Source organism: Schistocerca piceifrons, chromosome 9 (assembly GCF_021461385.2).
Source record: "Schistocerca piceifrons isolate TAMUIC-IGC-003096 chromosome 9, iqSchPice1.1, whole genome shotgun sequence".
Classification (NCBI taxonomy): Eukaryota; Metazoa; Arthropoda; class Insecta; order Orthoptera; family Acrididae; genus Schistocerca; species Schistocerca piceifrons.
The window spans coordinates 23758267-23781151 of NC_060146.1; positions in this window are offsets into that span (position 1 = coordinate 23758267).

The following is a 22885-nucleotide window of genomic DNA, read 5'->3' on the forward strand; positions in this document are numbered from 1 at the left end:
CATTTTGGAAATCGTTAGCGATTTCAGTATTCCGAGCTCCACAGTGTCAATAGTGTAGCGAGAATACCACAGTGTCAGGCGTTGCCTCTCACCACAGACAACGTTGTGACTGTTGTGACTTGGCAAGACAGCCAAGCCACTAGGAGGTGAAGCCGAGAGGCACGCGTTTGAGCTCACGCAGGCTGGCGTGAGGTCTGGAACAGGACAAGGTAATGAATACAGCAAGTAAAGTACGTAGCTTCTTGAATACTTAACTTTAATCCACAATTGGTGAACATCTGTCTGCTGGTACATGCATCACAAGATAAATAGAAAATGATAATGGCGCCTTGCTAGGTCGTAGCAAATGACGTAGCTGAAGGCTACGCTAACTATCGTCTCGGCAAATGAGAGCGTAATTTGTCAGTGAACCATCGCTAGCAAAGTCGGCTGTACAACTGGGGCGAGTGCTAGGAAGTCTCTCTAGACCTGCCGCGTGTCGGTGCTCGGTCTGCAATCACTGACAGTGGCGACACGCGGGTCCGACGTATACTAACGGACCGCGGCCGATTTAAAGGCTACCACCTAGCAAGTGTGGTGTCTGGCGGTGACACCACATTCCTCCCCCGCAAATCGGCGGACGGTTGTGGCATAAGGCTTCCGCCCGCCGTGGAGAGGACCCCATGTTGACGTATGCGACGAGGTGGGGAGCCTAACAACAGGCGAGGCTGTGCCAGCCCCACCCTGCCATTCGGTCCGAGGGGAGCTAGGAAACGCCTGAAAACCTAGTCCAGGGTGCACGTCAACATGCGGTGTATGCACCCGTAAAGAGACAGGAGGGGCCGAAGGGTCGACCTCCATCGGGTCGGGGCACCCGACGGGCGAAGACGCCATGTGGTCCGGAGCGGGCAAGAGTTCCATGTCGGAGGACAGCTGGTCACGGGAAGCGATCGGCGGCGCGTGACCCAGGGAGGCGCCCGGCGGTTGCAGCGACGCGTCCACTGCGGGCGTCGCCGGCGGGAGAACAGGCGGCGGCGGCGGCGGCGCGCCGCCAAGGGGGAAAATGGAAGCCAGCGTCGGCAACAACTGGGGCTGAGGCGAGCCAGTAGATGGGTCCCCAGGGCGCTGACCGGACGGCACCGTCGCTGAAAGCAGACGGGGAGCGGCAGAACCCGTGCGACGACAGAGGCGCAGCTGATTGAGATGCCGACGCACCTCACCAGAGGCCCCCAAAACCAGATACATAGCGCGGCCGAGGCAGCGCAGAATGCGCCCTGCGAGCCAACGCCGTGAACCTCGATAGTTGCGATAGAATACAACGTCGCCTGGAGCAAAAGCAGGCGTCTGCCGCTGCACAGGAACCTGATGCGGCGGATGCAGCAAAGACATCAAGGTGCGATGAGGCCGACCGTGGAGCAACTCAGCCGGCGAGCGACCATCTCGGGGCTGAGAGCGATACGAGGACAAAAAGAGCAATAACGCGTCCTCCCGAGAATGCGACTCTTTCACCGTCAACATCTGGGACTTGAAAGTCCTGACCAATCGTTCAGCGGCACCGTTTGACTGTGGCGAAAACGGCGCGGACGTCAGATGTTGAATACCATTGGCCTTGCAGAATGACTGAAATTCTGCGGACATGAATTGTGGGCCATTGTCGGAAACAATAGTCTGTGGAAGACCTTCAGTGAAAAAGATAGCGGATAACGCTTGGATGGTGGCAGATGACGTCGTGGAAGACATCCGGACAACAAAAGGAAAATTACTGAAGGAATCGACAACAACCAACCATCGAGCATTCCAGAAGGGACCAGCAAAATCGATGTGTAAGCGTTGCCAAGGGGAAGTGACTTTTTGCCATGCAAAGAATTTCCGCGGTGGTGCGGATCGTTGTTCGGCACACGCCATGCAAGAAGAGCACATATGCGTAATCGCAGCATCGATTCCGAACCAAGTACAGTGCTGACGAGCAAGTTATTTCGTTCGCACTATACCCCAATGTCCTTGGTGGAGAAGCCGTAAGACAGAGGACTGTAACGAACGTGGGGACACGATCCTGGACTGATCATTATCAGAACGCAACAGCAAAATACCGCGTCGTACAAAAAGTCTGTTCTTGTGAGCAAAAAATCTGCGAACCAACGGATCCTCGATCCGTGACTTTGACAAGGGCCATTGCGTAGCAACAAAACGCAGAACGATAGCAAGGACAGGGTCGGCAGCTGTGGCTGTAGCTACTCGACGAAAATCAATTGGAAACGATTCGACCACGTCATCGGTTTCCAAGTCAATGAACATGCAAGCAAGTTCGGAAGAATCGAATGCTCTATCCTCAGCAACAGGCAAACGGGACAACGCATCGGCGTTTCCGTGCTTAGCAGTGGACCGATACAAGATATCGTAGTGGTACTGCGAGAGGAAAATAGACCAGCAAATGAATTTCTGTGCTGTACGTGGAGGTACAGGCTTGTGCGGATGGAAAAGCGATGTCAAAGGTTTGTGGTCTGTGATGATGGTAAAGTGACGACCATACAAGAAATCATGAAACTTTGTAACACCAAAGACGAGAGCCAATGCTTCTTTCTCGATCTACGAATAATTTCTTTGCGCAGACGAGAGCAATTTGGACGCAAAGGCAATAGGGCGATCGTGCGAACGATCTTTGTGCGAAAGCACAGCCCCGATCCCGAAATCCGATGCATCTACCATCAACAAAAGGGGCTTCCCGGAATCGAATGGCGTAAGACAAGTAGTGGAAAGCAACGCCGATTTCAACTGGCGAAAGGCGCGTTCGCATTCCGTCGTCCAGACGAACGGAACACCCTTACGGCGTAAGCGATGAAGCGGAGCTGAAATGGAAGAGGCGTGGCGCACATATTTATGGTAATAGTTGATTTTTCCCAGCACACTCTGTAGCTGCTTCAATTTCCGCGGCGAAGGCAAGTCTTGTATGGCACGGAGGTGCTCTGGACTGGGATGTATGCCTTGGGCATTGAGTACATGGCCCAGATAGGGCAAGTCACGAGCAAAAAACACACATTTATCCTTCCGCAAGCGAAGACCATTTTGTCGCAAGACCTGAATTAATGTTCTGAGATTGGCTAAATGTTCGTCTTCCGACATTCCGGAGATCACAATATCGTCCAGATAGTTTGCTGCAGTAGGGACCGACGCACAAACAGTTTGTAGATATTGCTGAAACAATGCAGGGGCGGATGCACACCCGAATGGCAGTCGTTTGAATCGGTACAAACCAAGATGTGTGTTAACCACCAAAACGCGCTGGGATTGTTCGTCCACCGGTATTTGCAAGTACGCATCTGCTAGGTCCAACTTCGAAAAATATTTACCCGGGCACAGTTTGTCAAAAAGATCTTCCGGGCGGGGTAAAGGAAAAGTTGCAATCACTAGTTGTGGATTCACTGTTGCCTTGAAGTCCACACAAAGTCTTAATTTTCCAGAAGGTTTTTGCAAAATTACTAAGGGTGATGCCCAGAGAGAAGCCTGCACACGTTCAATGACACCTTGTGATTCCAAGTCGTGTAATGTTTTTGCAACCTCATCATGCAATGCGTGGGGAACATTGTGCGCTCTGAAAAATTTCGGTTGCGCGTTTACTTTCAGTTCCAAATGTGCTTTATAGTTCTTAGCGCAACCAAGACCCGGTGCAAAAATGTCTGCAAACTCTTCACATAGACGAGAAACACTGTCTGAAGGCACAGTCTGGTTCACTGATAGGACCTGATTGACTATAGACAAGTTAAACAACTGAAATAAATCTAAACCAAACAAGTTCACTGCAGAAGAAGAACGAGGGACATACAATGACACAAGTTTTGTTTGTCCTTTGTATGTTGCAAGAAGGCTGCACTGTCCTAACACAGGGATTGCTTGTCCTGAATAACTACTTAACTGAACATTTGCGGCACGCAACGGAGGGGTGCCCAGCTGTTTGTACGTGTCTTGATTGATCAGTGAAACTGCAGCTCCGGTATCGAGCTGGAAGGGTATCACGTTGCCATTAATGTCCAAGTCTACAAAAAGTTTATTGTCCTGCTGACGACAAGAGCGACTGTCTCGTGCAACGTGAACTGACACTGGTACAGAATCACTTGCGACTTGACGGGATTTCCGGCGATGTCGACGCACACTATTTGTGGGACGAACACAGTCACTGTTAGAGAGAGTGGCACTGGGTGGAGTGGAATGAACTACATGAATGTCCATGGGTGAAGGTTCACGAGCCTGAGTATTCTGGGTTCGATTCCGATTCCGGCGCGAAGCAAAGGGCCTGGAATGGCTGTGAGTGTCCCTTCTGAGCTTTTTCTGGCAAACACCTTGAACATGTCCTTTTTTATTACAGAAAAAGCAAATAGCCTGGCGTGACAGGCAATTCTCACGCAAATGTCTAGTAGCACACCGCGGGCATGATTTTAGCATTGCATTTGCTTGCTTGCGTGGCACTCGTGGAAGAGAGCTTGGCGGCAGCTGCGCGGACGGGCGCGAGGGCTGTTTACTGTTCCGTGCAGCTCGCCCAGCGGACCGGTTAATGTGACACACGGCCGGTAAAGTTTCAAATGATTCCTGAGCAAAGTCAAGTGTGTCTTGCTGATCCAATATGTCCATCACTTGTTGAAGGGAGGGATTGACCAGTTTCAAAATCTGTTCCCGTATACGAACATCAGAAACGTTCTGTGCAATTTCATCACGTACCATAGTATCTGAATAAGGGAGTCCACATTCACACTCAAAAGCGCAATCCCTAGTAAGGCCTTGCAAAGTTGCAACCCACTCCCGATTAGTTTGACCGGCCGTACGTTTTGTACGAAAGAAGGTATACCTTTTTGCAACTACACTCCTGGAAATTGAAATAAGAACACCGTGAATTCATTGTCCCAGGAAGGAGAAACTTTATTGACACATTCCTGGGGTCAGATACATCACATGATCACACTGACAGAACCACAGGCACATAGACACAGGCAACAGAGCATGCACAATGTCGGCACTAGTACAGTGTATATCCACCTTTCGCAGCAATGCAGGCTGCTATTCTCCCATGGAGACGATCGTAGAGATGCTGGATGTAGTCCTGTGGAACGGCTTGCCATGCCATTTCCACCTGGCGCCTCAGTTGGACCAGCGTTCGTGCTGGACGTGCAGACCGCGTGAGACGACGCTTCATCCAGTCCCAAACATGCTCAATGGGGGACAGATCCGGAGATCTTGCTGGCCAGGGTAGTTGACTTACACCTTCTAGAGCACGTTGGGTGGCACGGGATACATGCGGACGTGCATTGTCCTGTTGGAACAGCAAGTTCCCTTGCCGGTCTAGGAATGGTACAACGATGGGTTCGATGACGGTTTGGATGTACCGTGCACTATTCAGTGTCCCCTCGACGATCACCAGTGGTGTACGGCCAGTGTAGGAGATCGCTCCCCACACCATGATGCCGGGTGTTGGCCCTGTGTGCCTCGGTCGTATGCAGTCCTGATTGTGGGGCTCACCTGCACGGCGCCAAACACGCATACGACCATCATTGGCACCAAGGCAGAAGCGACTCTCATCGCTGAAGACGACACGTCTCCATTCGTCCCTCCATTCACGCCTGTCGCGATACCACTGGAGGCGGGCTGCACGATGTTGGGGCGTGAGCGGAAGACGGCCTAACGGTGTGCGGGACCGTAGCCCAGCTTCATGGAGACGGTTGCGAATGGTCCTCGCCGATACCCCAGGAGCAACAGTGTCCCTAATTTGCTGGGCGGTGCGGTCCCCTACGGCACTGCGTAGGATCCTACGGTCTTGGCGTGCATCCGTGCGTCGCTGCGATCCGGTCCCAGGTCGACGGGCACGTGCACCTTCCGCCAACCACTGGCGACAACATCGATGTACTGTGGAGACCTCACGCCCCACGTGTTGAGCAATTCGGCGGTACGTCCACCCGGCCTCCCGCATGCCCACTATACGCCCTCGCTCAAAGTCCGTCAACTGCACATACGGTTCACGTCCACGCTGTCGCGGCATGCTACCAGTGTTCAAGACTGCGATGGAGCTCCGTATGCCACGGCAAACTGGCTGACACTGACGGCGGCGGTGCACAAATGCTGCGCAGCTAGCGCCATTCGACGGCCAACACCGCGGTTCCTGGTGTGTCCGCTGTGCCGTGCGTGTGATCATTGCTTGTACAGCCCTCTCGCAGTGTCCGGAGCAAGTATGGTGGGTCTGACACACCGGTGTCAATGTGTTCTTTTTTCCATTTCCAGGAGTGTACATTGACTGATTCTTTGAAATATGCATCTAATGCCGACAAAATTTCTTCGTAGGAGAGAGTTGCTACGTCGCGTCGGGGAAATAATTTCACTATCACACAGTATGTCTGGACGCCTACGGCGGAAAGGAGAAAAGGCTGCCGCTCATTACCATGAATTCTGTAGGCGGCGAGATGGAATCCAAATTGGCGTGACCACTCCATCCAACTTTCCAGTGCCGCATCAAAAGGACGAAAAGGTGGTGCATCTGCGTGTTGTGGCTGCGGTAGCGGTGGAGCGGCGGCTGCCGCATCGTTTTGCATTGCACGTCGACCCTGGACGAGCTGTCCAAGGGCATCCAGTAAGGCCTGCGTCTGCTGATTCTGCAAGCGATAAAATTCGGACAGTACATCTGGAGATTGTGGCGAAGCCATTACACAAGGAAATCAGTCTATCAATACGAACGCAAAATCCTCGTCGTCAATTGTTGTGACTGGGCAAGACAGCCAAGCCACTAGGAGGTGAAGCCGAAAGGCATGCGTTTAAGCTCACGCAGGCTGGCGTGAGGTCTCGAACAGGACAAGGTAATGAATATAGCAAGTAAAGTACGTAGCTTCTTGAATACTTAACTTTAATCCATAATTGGTGAACATCTGTCTGACGGTACATGAATCAATATCAATAGTAACTGATAATGGCGCCTTGCTAGGTCGTAGCTAATGACTTAGCTGAAGGCTATGCTAAACTATCGTCTCGGCAAATGAGAGCGTATTTTGTCAGTGAACCATCGCTAGCAAAGTCGGCTGTACAACTGGGGCGAGTGCTAGGAAGTCTCTCTAGACCTGCCGCGTGGCGGCGCTCAGTCTGCAATCACTGACAGTGGCGACACGCGGGTCCGACGTATACTAACGGACCGTGGCCGATTTAAAGCCTACCACCTAGCAAGTGTGGTGTCTGGCGGTGACACCGCAGTGACTGACAGCCTTCACTTAACGACTGAGAGCAGACAAACAACACTGAGTGAAATAACCACAGAATTCAATGTGGGACATTCGACAAAAGTATCCTTTTAGACAGTGCGACGAAATTTGGAGTTACTGAGCTATGGCAGCAGATGACTGGCACGAGTGCTAACAGTGCGACATCGCCTACAGACCCTCTCCTCGGTTCGTGATCGCATCAGTTGAACCCTAGAGTAATGGGAAAACGGGGACTGGGCAGATGAGACCCGATTTCAGTTCGTAAGCTCTGACTGTTCGGCTCGAGTGTGACGCAGACCCAATGAATCCGTGGATCCAAGTTGTCAACAAGGCACTGGGCAAGCTGGTGGTGGTTCCATAATGGGGTGAGCTGTGTTTACATGGACTGGACTCGGTCCTTTCGTCAACTGAACCGATCAGTGAATGGAAATGGTGTAGGCTGTGTTTACATGGATTGGACTCGGTCCTTTCGTCAACTGAACCGATCGTTGAATGGAAATGGTTACGTTCGGCTACCTGCACACTATATGATTCATGGATGTCATATTTTCAAAAAACCAAGGCATTTTAAGGAATGAGAATGCGCCCTGTCACTGGGTCACAATTGTTGGCGATTGGTTTGAAGAATTTTTAAACCATCTGAATTCTATCCGCAGACAGTTCACGATGGAAATCGAAAAAGGTGGATGCCTTCCATTTTAGGATGTGTTGGTACAGTGCAAAGATGATGGCACTTTGGGACACTCAGTGTATCGAAAACCGACCCATACGGATTTACATGCAAATAGCTATTTACATGCAAATAGCTGCCACCATCCTTCACAGACGATGAGTGGAATCAGAACTCTGGCACACAGAGTACACATCCTTGCTGACGAGATCAGTGTGGAGGACGAGCTTCTACACCTGAAAAGAGTTTTTGTAGCCAACAGATGCTCTCCATAGCAGATACGTAAGGCACTACAAATGAAACCAACAGTAGGCACAAGAAAAGTGCAAGAAGACATGGAAAGTTTTAAATCCATGGCTTTCCTGCCATAAGCAGGTTCAAAAATGGTTCAAATGGCTCTGAGCACTATGGGACTTAACGTCTGAGATCCCCTAGAACTTAGAACTACTTAAACATAACTAACCTAAGGACATCACACACACCCATGCACGAGGCAGCATTCGAACCTGCGACCGTAGAGGTCGCGCGGTTCCAGACTGTAGCGCCTAGAACCGCTCAGCCACTCTGGCTGGCCCATAAGCAGGAAGCCTTTCGTCAAAAATAAGACGGATCCTCAGAAAACAAAGTGAAAGCGATTTTTTACCCTCTACCAAAGACTGCAGCACTCCTCGGTTCCATTAAAGATGATTTGGTGCTTCGGAAGCCTGGGGTTTATAAGATCCCCTGTGGGTGCAGCCGTTCATACATCGAAAAGACGACACGTACTGTCCAGGGGCCCTATTCTGTATCTCTCCGCCATTTTGCCGATCGGTTCGGTACGCGAGCGGTCTTGTTTTCGAAACAGAGCCCCAACATTATTTAGTAAGCATTTCGAAAGCGATACCGAACGATTCTAGCGAACCGAAATGCTGTTGTCAGTTCTCCTTGCGCCAACCAGTGAAAAGCAATCTGCCTCAGATCCGGAGCATGCGTACTGCAGCGCCACAGCGGCACAAACTCGAAGTGGCTACCAGCCGACACAGGCATGCCTTTCTTCACAGTGCTGAAAAGTGTTGTTAGAGGGCGTTATTTCGCTGACCACAGTCTTCCATGAATGCATGATAACGACAGAATATTGACTGTGTTGCGGAAACTGTCGTAAATGTCACATTATGTCATTTTATTCTCATTCAAATCGACGTCTTGTTTTGGATTTTACGTTTCGGAATATTTGTACAAATACACCTATAGAAACATCCGAAATATTCGTCATTTTTTTCTGTTTTCCTTCGCTCCTTAGTTGCTTCAAAATTTATGGAGGTACGTTCCGTCTATGCAACTAATTGAAGGCAGTTTGTTTATTGCCACATGCATTTCGTTTCCTTTATTCGTGATGATGCTTCACAAATAAAAGAAGAGAAACGCATATAGGAATAAACTGCCTGTAATTCGTTGCATGGATGGAACTCATCCCCACAAACCCAAACAATTGTTTAAGAGAGTGTCAAAGAATAAGAAGATCCATAGAATGTGGTTGTAGCTCTCCCCTGGAGACCGAAATGATAATGTAGCCTACTTCCATATGTGATACATCAACGATTTGGTTCATAAAAACAAAATTTAAAAATCGGCTTTTCGAGACCGTGTGGCGAGTGCAGCTACAGAAGTTCGTTGTAGTTTATAACTTGCATCTGATGAATCAAAGTGTTTATAAATGATGGTATAGTTTGAAAATATTGTGGTGGGAGCCTTTCATCTCCGTCTACTGTTGTCAGGGATTAGAGCGCAGATAAATACTTGCGACAAGCCAGAGTATAAAGAAGATTGCTGCTAGTTTCATTCGTAGCAAGACCCACCAGGATACCCGAGAGTGCTAAATGCGCTGCTTCCTAGACTCAGGTATGCGCGCCGGCCCCGGATCGAATCCACCTGGCGGATTAACGAAGACAGTGTGCCGGCCAGCCTGGATGTGGTTTTTAGGCGGTTTTCCACATCCCGCTAGGTGAATGCTGGGCTGGTCCCCACGTTCCACCTCAGTTACGCAGCTCGCAGACATCTGAACACGTTCGCACTTTTCCGCGGATTACACTAGTCGCAGAGAGTTGGGGTACACTAATTCCGTCCTGGAGTGTATGGGGTGGTGGCAGCAAGGGCAACCAACCACCACTTAAACCAATTTTGCCAAATCCGTTTAACCCTGCTGAACCTGCGCGACGTGGGACAAGGCACAAGCGAGAGAGAGAGAGAAAGAGAGTTTCATTCACACTAATCTACGTTGTGCTCTTATATTCGTGTCTGACCACACTCTTGACAATCACAACGTATTCCGTAAAAAATGGTGATTTATTTGTGACAGGAAGTAGTATAAATGTCACTGTCATTGTTTCACGCACAGTAATTTCATCCCTCATTTCTTAAACATATGGAAGTCACGAAATCGGAGATACTCGTTACTGAGAAAGCGCGCTCTTTCGTGTAAATTACAACGAATATTTCAGAAAAAATGCTTAACTTTGATGATGAACGAAGTCTCAGCATGTGTTGCAAACACGAAGAGGAAAAAAAAGTAGTTTTCGCATCCAGCGGTATACGAAACTACGTCCTTTGCCCTATCAGTTCGACTAGTTACCAACTTACGTTCAGTGTTGAGCCGTTGACTCAGTTTTTGTTGCAGAGGGCAGCTAACCCAACTTCGATGCTACAACTCACATACTGTGAGCGCTTTATTTCACGTAATTCCAGTCGAGAGAGACGCAGGCTGACTTCGTTGCCGAATGATGCGGGCGTAAGGCCTAAATGCATAAAATTTTGGAAGGTTTCCTCTATCGGACTTCACAAAATGCCTTTGAATTGTTACTTAAAAGTTTAAACGCTTTTCGATGGTTAATAAGTAAACCATTTGCGGAAAAGGGTACGCCAAGTCACTAGCAATTTCAGCTAACACTCAAGGAAATTGTGGTGTTTCGAAAGTCTAATCAGGAAACATCGCGTTTCTTTACCGCTTGAGTGACGCCAGGTAAGATATATATATAATGTTAAGTAGAGAGTTGTTATATAAAAAGATTTTGTTCCTTTTCTTTCATGTCGAGCGTGGCAGCAAGATGATACAGTGGGGACTCCAAACGCGGCGGACGACGAGAGCTAACCATTGTTGCATCGTAGTCGACGGCCCGCGGCTGGAAGAACCGTTGAAACATCATGCTGACCATTATTGAAATATGTTTTACGTTTTTTTTTTATAAAAGGGAGTTCAATGTTGAATGTGGAAGGATAAAGTTTGTAATTGGATGTCAATTGGTTATCAACTGTTAAATAAACTTCGAGTTGGAAATTGGAACAGTCAGTTGACTCTGTTGTTACGACATGCATCGTAAATATTACTTATGAGTGAGATTTGCAAGTTTTATTAAAATTCAGACTCCTTGAAGAGGTTCTGGCAGGGTTTTGTCGAGAGTGTGGACGATCTCCAATGGTTGACTGGTTTGAAGTTTTATTGGTGAGAGGTCGACACGTACTGATATTTTGAAAATAATCGATACTGTGAAGTATGTTAGGATTCTGTTTTGAAACTTTATCGGCGATTGTGGACGGGAGGATCGGTTTTAAAGTGGAATATTTCGTTGAATGAGAACAGGATTGATTCTTTAGTAACATTAATTAATTATTTAAGGAAAAGTCAGGAGAATTTAAATTTAATCTGGCAAAGATATCAAGGAGTGGCAGACCGCACAACGAATATCTAGAAACTGTGTGACTTTGTTGAACTGTCAAATTTTTTTTACGATAAAACGTGTCTACAACAGGGACTGGCGAATTTTGCTACGTCTATCCTTGTCTTCTAGGTTGAATCTGCTACAGCTTAATGTTTTTCTTTAAGGATTTTTCAAGTAACCGGGAAAAGAACTTGTAATTTGATCTGCGGCGGACCGTCGATATCTGGTACACGGCTAGGCTGTTGTGAAGCGTGTTGGTTTGCAGATTGCCTTTCTTTCCCCTGCTGCAGACATCGTTGCTGAGTTGCTGCGACAGGATCGGCGGTTCAGCGCAAAATACATAAGCAGAGACGATGTCTTGATATTTAATGATCTTTAAACTCTTAATTGCATAAAAATAACAGGTATTTTGAGAGAATATTGACCGAAAACTTTTTTTTGGATGTTGTAATTATTCACAGTAACAACCTAACCTAACCTAACCATATTTCTAACAAAGGAAAATAGTCTACTATGAACTCACTTTCCAACCGGACGCGTCCTGTGGTTATTCTTTAGTAACACAATCACTAAATCCAAAGCTAAAACCGCTCAATGTGTTTAAAATAACAAATTATAGGTGTAAATAAACCACGGCTAACTGAGAGACAGGGCCATACTGATATCCAAAATGGTACAGTTGCTGAAAAATCGGCGGGAGGACCGTACTGTAACAGGTCTCAGAAGCTTACTGAACAGGAAATTCGGATAAAGAACCGAAAATGACGTCACTACCTAGACTAAGCTACTGCAGTGATCGGTATGAGAGATAAGGAATGGAATGGGGCTCCAGGAGAGATGCACAGAGCACAGCACGCACACACCCGTCTCTCACAACCCGACAAGGCTGCGGTGGCGGCGCGCTGTTTTCTCGCAGGGCACTGTATGGTGTGCGATAACGTGGAAACTTTAGCCTCGACTTTATCTTTCTGGGTCTCAGTAGTGAAAGTAGCAATGGAAATTCGGTTAGCGACGAATTTAATTTATAGAGATAGCGGCTTCAGCTTGGACAAGTCATGGAATCCAGCAATTTCTGGAATTAAATCTCTCCGTGACGTGTGGCTCGACTGCGCAGCCGTAGATTTAATTTCCACGCATATGTCACACCTCTTTGCCGCCTGTCAACGTCTCTGGCGCCTTGTGTATCTTTGGCCACATACGCAGTGGTTTGGTCCTCGGGTGTAAAAGGACGGAGCAAGTGGTGCATCGTCAGTCACCTTGTCTCACTCTGAAGATGGCTGGACGGTATTTAGCCGACAGAAGAAGAAGCTGAATTTATGCTGCTGCACGCACGAAATTTTATGGAACAGTCTGAACCGTAAATTTACTTTCAAAACCTTTTCTTAAAGAATTTACTTTATTTACTAGCGATTCATAAAGAACATTAACACATTTAATGACACTAGGTGAGCGTAGAAGAAGTTGTCAGGAAGTAACTGATGGAAAATGAAATTACTTTTAACAAATGTGAATTTTATTCCTAAAAGCTTTTTCAAAAACACATTTAAAATTATAAGCAGAAAAGCACCCTCGAAATATCAAGTTACAATTTTATTTAGAGGCAGAAAGAACAATATTAACGGTATGAGCCTTCGCGATGAGAAGCTCGCCTTCTCCCTTTCAACACGGCCGTAGTCATGACCGCTCACAACAACCTCTGAAAGACTACACTGGTGCAAATCGGCAACACACCAGATTAACTTAAACAAAAAATTTTTAACACACAAACACGTAAACTATGCACCCCGTAAGAGGGATGGAAATGGTACAACACTCAAATTATTTGCCACCGAAAGTGCAATTTCTTTTTTCTTTTAAAGGACTCTTACGGTGGAAGGGTGGCAACCTTATAACCTAAAATGACTAAAACACATAAAATGCAGAGGCAAGATAAAAACATATTTCAAGAATTCGGCCTTTAAGCAATAAATTCGTCAACACCGAATCCGACAACCATGACAGAGGCAGCAGATTGACAAGTGGAGGGGTGGGGGGTTTACTAAACAACCCGAACCGCATATTGCTCTAAAGCTCCCCCTTTCCACAAGGGAAAAACGGACCACCCTATTCACAAATAACGACCTTCCTGCGGGTGGGCAAACGGAGAAGAACGGTGGGACGACCCCAAAACAAAGCGGCTGGTAACCTGACCAAGAAAACAAGTAGAATTTAACGAGTAAATGAAACAACATATCTCCAGTCACTTAACTTCTAATAAAGTGCGATTGCTGGCGAAGACCTGGCGCAGCACCCCCAACGCTCTCCAGAACCGTCCGCTGCCAGCCGCTTCAACGGACGCAGGAAGGCGCGCCGATCTCCCGTCTCACGGCGTCGCAGCTCGCCCCGGCCAGACCGATGTCGTGGGTTGACTCCTGTTGCTCTCGTGTCGACCGCGAAGTCACTACCCCTCGCTATACGCCGCGGCCCGCTGGAATGATGTGGCGACCTCACATGCGCCGACGCTCAAGACGGACAAGTCATCTCGTGTCTCACTGCCCGACCGACCAACTGACCGATCCAACCGCCAATGACCGTTGCCCGAGCAACTCGAACAGACTGGCGGCCTAACGCGCAGACTCAGATGCAGGAACTCAGCCCCGACCGGGCGACCACTAGCTGAGTTCTGTTACTGGAGGAGTGGCAAGACTCTCATTTTCTGGCTTTAAAGTTTGATCCAAACGACAGACAAACACTAACTGCCGCACAAATGCGAACGAGAGACAGACCAGCAACTTGTGACGCGACACTGACCTAGGCTCACTCCGACTAACCCCTTGCCGAGCTGATAGCGTCCCTTAAATGCACGTGAACAGGCAACAGTTTCCGCTTTCCCACCAGAGGGAGACACCAAAGCTGCGACTGCCACAGCGGCGCCACCGCCAGAAACGGACGGCGACTGCTTCACACTACGCGCTGCGGCGCGCTCTTCAAAACAGCAATTTTTTACCACGGCTCACAGTCTTTATGCCGCGAAAACATGAAGGTGCACATCTGTGGGACATAACCCAGAGGTCAGTTGGTGCACAAAATCCTGCACCGGCAGCACTTTTGTAGTTATGGGCGGATATAGAGGCTGCACGACTCAATATTTCTGTAGGAGACTTCCGTCGACTTGCTGAGTCCATGACACGTCGAGTTTCTGCACTGCGCCGGGTGAAAGGTGGTCTGGCACGATATTAGAAGGTATCCCATGACTACTGTCATCTCAGTGTACTTGAAATTAACAATATTATATTGAAAATGACTAAACACAATTTTATTTTTCTGCTTCCATTAAATTCAGTTACAGCTATACGAATGTTGTATTACAATAGCAAACAATAACTTCATTGTTCGGTTTCGTTAAATGTAGAGGTACTATACAAAAGTAAATTCATTGTATCCATTGTGAATGACGAAATGCAACTGTGAAGTAAATTGTCTTGTTATGTGAGTGTGGTAGGTGAATATGGAATGGGAGTAAGGAATGAAAGACGAAGCCGCCTGGTAGAATTTTGCACAGAGCATAACTTAATCATAGCTAACACTTGGTTCAAGAATCATAAAAGAAGGGCCGGCCGGTGTGGCCGTGCGGTTAAAGGCGCTTCAGTCTGGAACCGCGTGACCGCTACGGTCGCAGGTTCGAATCCTGCCTCGGGCATGGATGTGTGTGATGTCCTTAGGTTAGTTAGGTTTAATTAGTTCTAAGTTCTAGGCAACTGATGACCTCAGAAGTTAAGTCGCATAGTGCTCAGAGCCATTTGAACCATAAAAGAAGGCAGTATACAAGGAAGAAGCCCGGAGATACTGAAAGGTGTCAGATAGATTATATTATGGTAAGACAGAGATTTAGGAACCAGGTTTTAAATTGTAAGACATTTCCAGGAGCAGATGTGGATTCTGACCGCAAGCTATTGGTTATGAACTGTAGATTAAATCTAAAGAGACTGCAAAAAGGTGGGAATTTGAGGAGACGGGAACTGGATAAAATGAAAGAACCAGAGGTTGTAGAGAGCTTCAGGGAGAGCATTACGGAACGATTCAGAAGGATGGGGGAAAGAAATACAGTAGACGAAGAATGGGTAGCTTTGAGAGACGAAATAGTGAAGGTAGCAGAGGATCAAGTAGGTAAAAAGACGAGGGCTCATAGAAATCCATGGGTAACCGAAGAGATATTGAATTTAATTGATGAAAGGAGAAAATTTAAAAATGCAGTAAATGAAGCAGGCAAAAAGGAATACAAATGTCTCAAAAATGAGATCGACAGAAAGTGCAAAATGGCTAAGCAGGGATGGCTAGAGGACAAATGTAAGGATGTAGAGGCTTATCTCGCTAGGGGTAAGATAGATACTGCCTACAGCAAAATTAAAGAGACTTTTAAGGAAAGAGAACCACTTGTATGAGTATCAAGAGCTCAGATGGAAACCCAGTTCTAAGCGAAGAAGGAAAAGCAGAAAGGTGGAAGGAGTATATAGGGGGACAGTATCATAGAAATGGAAGAGCATGTAGATGAAGATGAAACAGGAGATATGATAATACGTGTAGAGTTTGATAGAGCACTGAAAGACGTAAGTCGAAACAAGGCCCCGGGAGTGGACAACATTCCATTAGAACTACTGGCAGCCTTGGGAGAGACAGCCCTAACAAAACTCTACCATCTAGTGAGCAAGATGTATGACACAGGCGAAATACCCTGAGACTTCAAGAAGAATATAATAATTCCAATCCCAGCAGGTGTTGACATATGTGAAAATTACAGAACTATTAGTTTAGTAAGCCACGGTTGCAAAGTACTAACCCGAATTCTTTACAGACGAATGGAAAAACTACATCCGTAGAAACGTTGGAACACGTGAGGCAACTCTGACACAACGACGTATCTTAGAAAATAGATTAACGAAAGGCAAACCTACGTTTCTAGCATTTGTAGACTTAGAGGAAGCTTTTGACAACGTTGACTGGAATAGTCTAAAATTCTGAATGTGGCAGGGGTAAAATACAGGGATTAAAGGCTATTTACAATTTGTACAGAAACCAGATGGCAGTTATACGCGGGGAGGGGCATGAAAGGGAAACAGTGGTTGGGAAGGGAGTGAGACAGTGCTGTAGCCTCTCCCAGATGTTATTCAATCTGTATTTGAGCAAGTAGTAAAGGAAACAAAAGAAAAATTCTGAGTAGGAATAAAATCCATAGAGAAGAAATAAAAACTTTGAGGTTCGCCGATGACAGTCTAATTCTGTCAGATACAGCGAAGTACCTAGAAGAGCAGCTGAACAGAACGGACAGTGTCTTGAAAGAAGGATATAAGATGAACATCAACAAAAGCAGGATAATGGAATGTAGTCGAATTAAATCGGGTGATGCTGCGGGAATTAGATTAGGAAATGAGACACTTAAAGTAGTAAAGGGGTTTCGCTATTTGGGGAGCAAAATAACTGATGATGGTCGAAGTAGACAGGATATAAAATGTAGACTGGCAATGGCAAGGAAAGCGTTTCTGAAGAAGAGAAATTTGTTGACATCGAGTATAGATTTAAGTGTCACGAAGGCGTTTCTGAAGGTATTTGTATGGAGTGTAGCCATGTATGGAAGTGAAACGTGGACGATAAATAGTTTAGACAGGAAGAGAATAGAAGCTTTCAAAATGTGGTGCTACAGGAGAATGCTGAAGATTAGATGGGTAGATCACTTAACTAATGAGAAGTTACTGAACAGAATTGGAGAGAAGAGAAGTGTGTGGCTCCACTTGACTAGAAGAAGGGATCGGTTGGTGGGGCATATTCTGAGGCATCAAGGGATCACCAATTTAGTACTGGAGGGCAGCGTGGAGGGTAAAAATCGTAGAGGGAGACCAAGAGATGAATACACCAAGCAGATTCAGAAGGATGTAGGTTGCAGTGGGTACTGGGAGATGAAGAAGCTTGCACAGGATAGAGTAGCATGGAGAGCTGCATCAAACCAGTCTCAGGACTGAAGGCCACAACAACAAGACATGTGAATGTAATACAGGACCACTCGCTCTGTAATCTAATACGATTCATTGTGACATTAATAAGATTTCAGGCAACTGCAGGCCCTCATCTTCAGGTGGAGGCTTTCCAGGAACATTGTCAAGACCACGTCCATGTAGAGGGTGACGGCACTGTCTAGTCGTACGAATCACAAATTCATTCTCATACTGTAAATTTTCCCATCTTGTGCCAAGTGCAGCTAAATGCTGTGTGTGTGTGTGTGTGTGTGTGTGTGTGTGTGTGTGTGTGTAAGCTAACAAAATGTGCATAATCAGAATGAACTGCCATGCATGAGTCAGTGCAAGCGTGGTTCGAAGTATGGTGTTCTTGTAAGAGCTCCATCTGATGACGGGCGTCCAGGGGCTCGGAAAGTAGTTAACGATGCAGAGAGTAAAAGGTATCAAAATACAAAAGGAGCGGGTGGTTGCATATCGCACACAGATAAATCGCCAATATAAGAAAAATAATACTGTACTGTAGTGCTCAGTATCTAATCATTTTAAGTATCTTCTTTATCTACATCAGAAATATCAGCGTGAGTCGCGCTTCACTTTATCTGTGATTGCGACATTCAGCTGTCGTATGACAACAGCCTTGGAAGCCGAAAGCCCTTTCGTGACCAAGTAAGAAATATTTACAGAACATCAGGAAAGTGTTTCCTTTTTTAGTGCTCGTGTGTTTATTTGCTTCTGACACGACGGATGAATAAATAACTCTGTAACAGCTAGTATAGAGTGTACTTTTACATGTGTGTTTGAGGTCTGGCCCGTTCTCACTTTAGCTCTGCTATCTCCACGACTGTATTATGCCATTTTAAGGTCACGAGACAATAAAACTTCCAGGAGCTAGCACGCCAATACCATTGAACACAGCCTGTTCGACAGTGAAGAGAATCTGAAGTTTCCTCAGCTATTCCACATCCAATTAGAGTAACTCACTAATTATTAGATCCCGAACAGCTACCAAAATGCTAGGTTTCAATCGCCTCGCCATGAACCATAGACCTTGCCGTTGGTGGGTAGTCTTCCGTGCCTCAGCGATACAGATAGTCGTTCAGTAGGCGCAATCATAATGGAGGGGTATCTGTTGAGAGGCCAGACAAACGCGTGGTTCCTGTACAGGGGCAGCAGCCTTTTCAGCAGTTTCAGGGACAACGGTCTGGATGATTGACTCACCTGTCTTTGCAACTTAAACCGAAACATCCTTTCTGTGCTGGTATTGCGAACGTCTGGAAACTATAGCCTTTATTTTTCCGAGAGTTGCATCTCTGCTGTATTGTTAAATAGTGATGGCATCCTCTCTGGTAAAATATTCCGGGGCTAAAACAGTCCCCAATCGAATCTCCGGGCGGGGACTACTTAGGAGGATATCGTCATCAGCTGAAACACAACTGGCGTTCTACGGACCGAAGCGTGGTATGTCAGATCCTTCACCCGGGCGGGTAGGTGAGATAATAAAAAAAAAAGAAACGGATAGGTTGAAGTTAGATATAGTGGGAATTAAGTTGCAGTAGTTACTCGGAGATAAAGAGGCTTGCACAGGTTAGAGTAGCATCAAACCAGTATTCCGAATGACGACGACAACAATAGGTTTCACTCGCTGTGCGAAATAGTCCTAGATAATCTGGATCGGAATAATATCGCGTGGCTTAGCGAACCACTGGAGGAGGTATACCGTACCTATTTGATCGTATATACGAAGACTATCTTCAACTACTTCTTCTTATCTCTCTCCCTTTTTTCAGTGTCCGATCGGTCTCGAAATTAAAATCAGACGAAGCTTTGCTCGGATGTGTTCTACGGTACATATTCCAAAACAAGCGCATGTTGTTGTTGTTGTGGTCTTCAGTCCTGAGACTACTTTGATGCAGCTCTCCATGCTACTCTATCCTGTGCAAGCTTTTTCATCTCCCCGTACCTACTGCAACCTACATCCTTCTGAATCTGCTTAGTGTATTCATCTCTTGGTCTCCCTCTACGATTTTTACCCTCCACGCTGCCCTCTAATACTAAATTGGTGATCCCTTGATGCCTCAGAACATGTCCTACCAACCGATCCCTTCTTCTGGTCAAGTTGTGCCACAAACTTCTCTTCTCCCCAATCCTATTCAATACTTCCTCATTAGTTATGTGATCTACCCATCTAATCTTCAGCATTCTTCTGTAGCACCACATTTCGAAAGCTTCTATTCTCTTCTTGTCCAAACTATTTATCGTCCATGTTTCACTTCCATACATGGCTACACTCCATACGAATACTTTCAGAAATGACTTCCTGACACTTAAATCAATACTCGATGTTAACAAATTTCTCTTCTTCAGAAACGCTTTCCTTGCCATTGCCAGCCTACATTTTATATCCTCTCTACTTCGACCATCATCAGTTATTTTGCTCCCCAAATAGCAAAACTCCTTTACTACTTTAAGTGCCTCATTTCCTAATCTAATTCCCTCAGCATCACCCGACTTAATTAGACTACATTCCATTATCCTTGTTTTGCTTTTGTTGATGTTCATCTTATATCCTCCTTTCAAGACACTGTCCATTCCATTCAACTGCTCTTCCAAGTCCTTTGCTGTCTCTGACAGAATTACAATGTCATCAGCGAACCTCAAAGTTTTTATTTCTTCTCCATGAATTTTAATACCTACTCCGAATTTTTCTTTCGTTTCCTTTACTGCTTGCTCAAGCGCATAAAAACGGGATTTGTCCGCTGTTCACACCTCGCGCTCTGTTGGTGATGGAGAGTTAAGATCAAGTGTTTTGGAGGGCCATCGGGCTGGGGACCATTTGTACACCCAACACAAGGATCGTCTTATTGTAAATATCCTACAGTACAAGGTGAATGATTGTATGTCACAGACATCCTCCATCTTAGGCAATGGAGAAAATCAGTTCGTTCTTTTTGCATCAGATGTGTCTATGGTAGGCCAAAAGGGTCTTATGGACGTTCCATTTAGTTCATGGGCGGTTCCTGAGAAAAGACGAAAAATATGGTTTTTGGGTACCAAAACCGAGCCGCGGGTTCCAAGACGACTATGGACAGGAAGTGGCACAAATTTTTACGATACATTCCTAAGATACAGATCTCGAAATACTTGAAAATTTACTTTATATCTTTATCGTCAGAAACTTTCTCGGAACACCATATTGTAGTACTGAAGTACAAGCAAAATTTTTTCCCACGTAAAATCCGATCGGAAGAGTAAAAATAGTTTTGCGTCCTTTCAATTTGACATAAGCAAGCTATCAAAATTTTAGTGATACATAAAGCTGTTTTCACAAGAGTGACATTCCCTCCTGTAGCAGGAAAAAGAAGCGAACCAGTGGGGAAATGCTGCTATCGGGGCACAAAATGGAAGAATATGCTCCTGTTTAATTCAATAAAAGTCTCTGACTGAAAAGTAGGGTACCAGATGTCTCATGCTACCTTCGTCAGCACATTTCAAAATTTTGGCATGCGACAATATTCGTGCTTGTTTATGCTGAGAGAGAAAGAGACAGTGGCAGTGGGAAAGAGACGGAAAATAATAAATATTGCAAGATAGCAGACAGTGGTTGTGGTATAGAAAGAGCGAAGGAAATAGTGGTTTGCGACATTGTTGACAGTCCTAGGCGAAGTGGGAAGGAGACAGCGTCATTGGGGAAGAAATAAGGAGAAGGAGAAAGTGGAGTGGGCGACAGTCAATGACAAAGAGGAAGAGAGACCTGGTGACAGTGAGAAGAGACAGCAGCAGTAAGAAGAATGAATTACACTACTGGCCATTAAAATTGCTACACCAAGAAGAAATGCAGATCATAAACGGGTATCCGTTGGACAAATATATTATACTAGAACTGACATGTGATTACACGTTCACGAAATTTGCGTGCGTAGATCCTGCGAAATCAGTACCCAGAACAACCACCTCTGGCAGTAATAACGGCCTTGATACGCCTGGGCATTGAGTCAAACAAAGCTTGGATGGCGTCTACAGCTACAGCTGCCCATGCAGCTTCAACAAGATACCACTGTTCATCAACAGCAGTGACTGGCATATTGTGACGAGTCAATTGCTCGGCCACCATTGACCAGACGTTTTCAATTGGTGAGAGATCTGGAGAATGTGCTGGCCAGGGCAGCAGTCGAACATTTTCTGTATCCAGAAAGGCCCGTATTGGACCTGCAACATGCGGTCGTACATTATCCTGCTGAAATGTAGGGTTTGGCGGGGATTGAATGAACGGTAGAGCCACGGGTCGTAACACATCTGAAATGTAACGTCCACTGTTCAAAGTGCCGTCAATGCGAACAAGAGGTGACCGAGACTTGTAACCAATGGCACCCCATACAATTACGGGTCTGTGATGCAGCGTCAAGGGTAACCGCAGCCATGGTCTCCGAGCTGATAGTCCATGCTGCTGCAAACTTTGTCGAATTGTTCGTGCAGATGGTTGTTGTCTTGCAAACGTCCCCATCTGTTGACTCAGGGATCGAGACGTGGCTGCACGATCCGTTACAGCCATGCGGATAAGATGCCTGTCATCTCGACTGCTAGTGATACGAGGCCGTTGGGATCCAGCAAGGCGTTCCCTATTACCCTCCTGAAACCACCGATTTCATATTCTGCTAACAGTCGTTGGATCTCGACCAACGAGAGCAGGAATGTCGCGATACGATAAACCGCAATCGCGATAAGGTACAATCCGACCTTTATCAAAGTCGGAAACGTGATGGTATGCATTTCTCCTCCTTACACGAGGCATTACAACAACGTTTCAGCTGGCAACGTCGGTCAACTGCTGTTTGTGTATGAGAAATCGGTTGTAAACTTTCCTCATGTCAGCACGTTGTAGGTGTCGCCACCGGCGCCAACCTTGTGTGAATGCTCTGAAAAGCTAATCATTTGCATATCACAGCATCTTCTTCCTGTCGGTTAAATTTCACGTCTGTAGCACGCCATCTTCGTAGTGTAGCAATTTTAATGGCCGGTAGTGTTGATAGTAACAGTAAGCGAGAGCAAGAGGGAGACAGTGGCTGAGAGGAAACAGCAGTAGTAGGACAGAACGAAGGCGACTGTGGCGGTGAGAGAGGAGAGAGTGATATTTAGAGAAGCAAAAGAGGTATTGGAAATGAGCTGGGCTGAATGAGTGAGTGAGAATGGGCAGTTGAGTGCCGACGGGTGTGAGCGACTTACAGCGCCGGACTAGCGCGTGTGAGCGAGTTACAGCTAGGGAAACTTGTGGGAATGCGAGGTCAGTTGCATGTTATGCAGGGCGCGATTATGTTCACGTGCCAAAATTGTTGG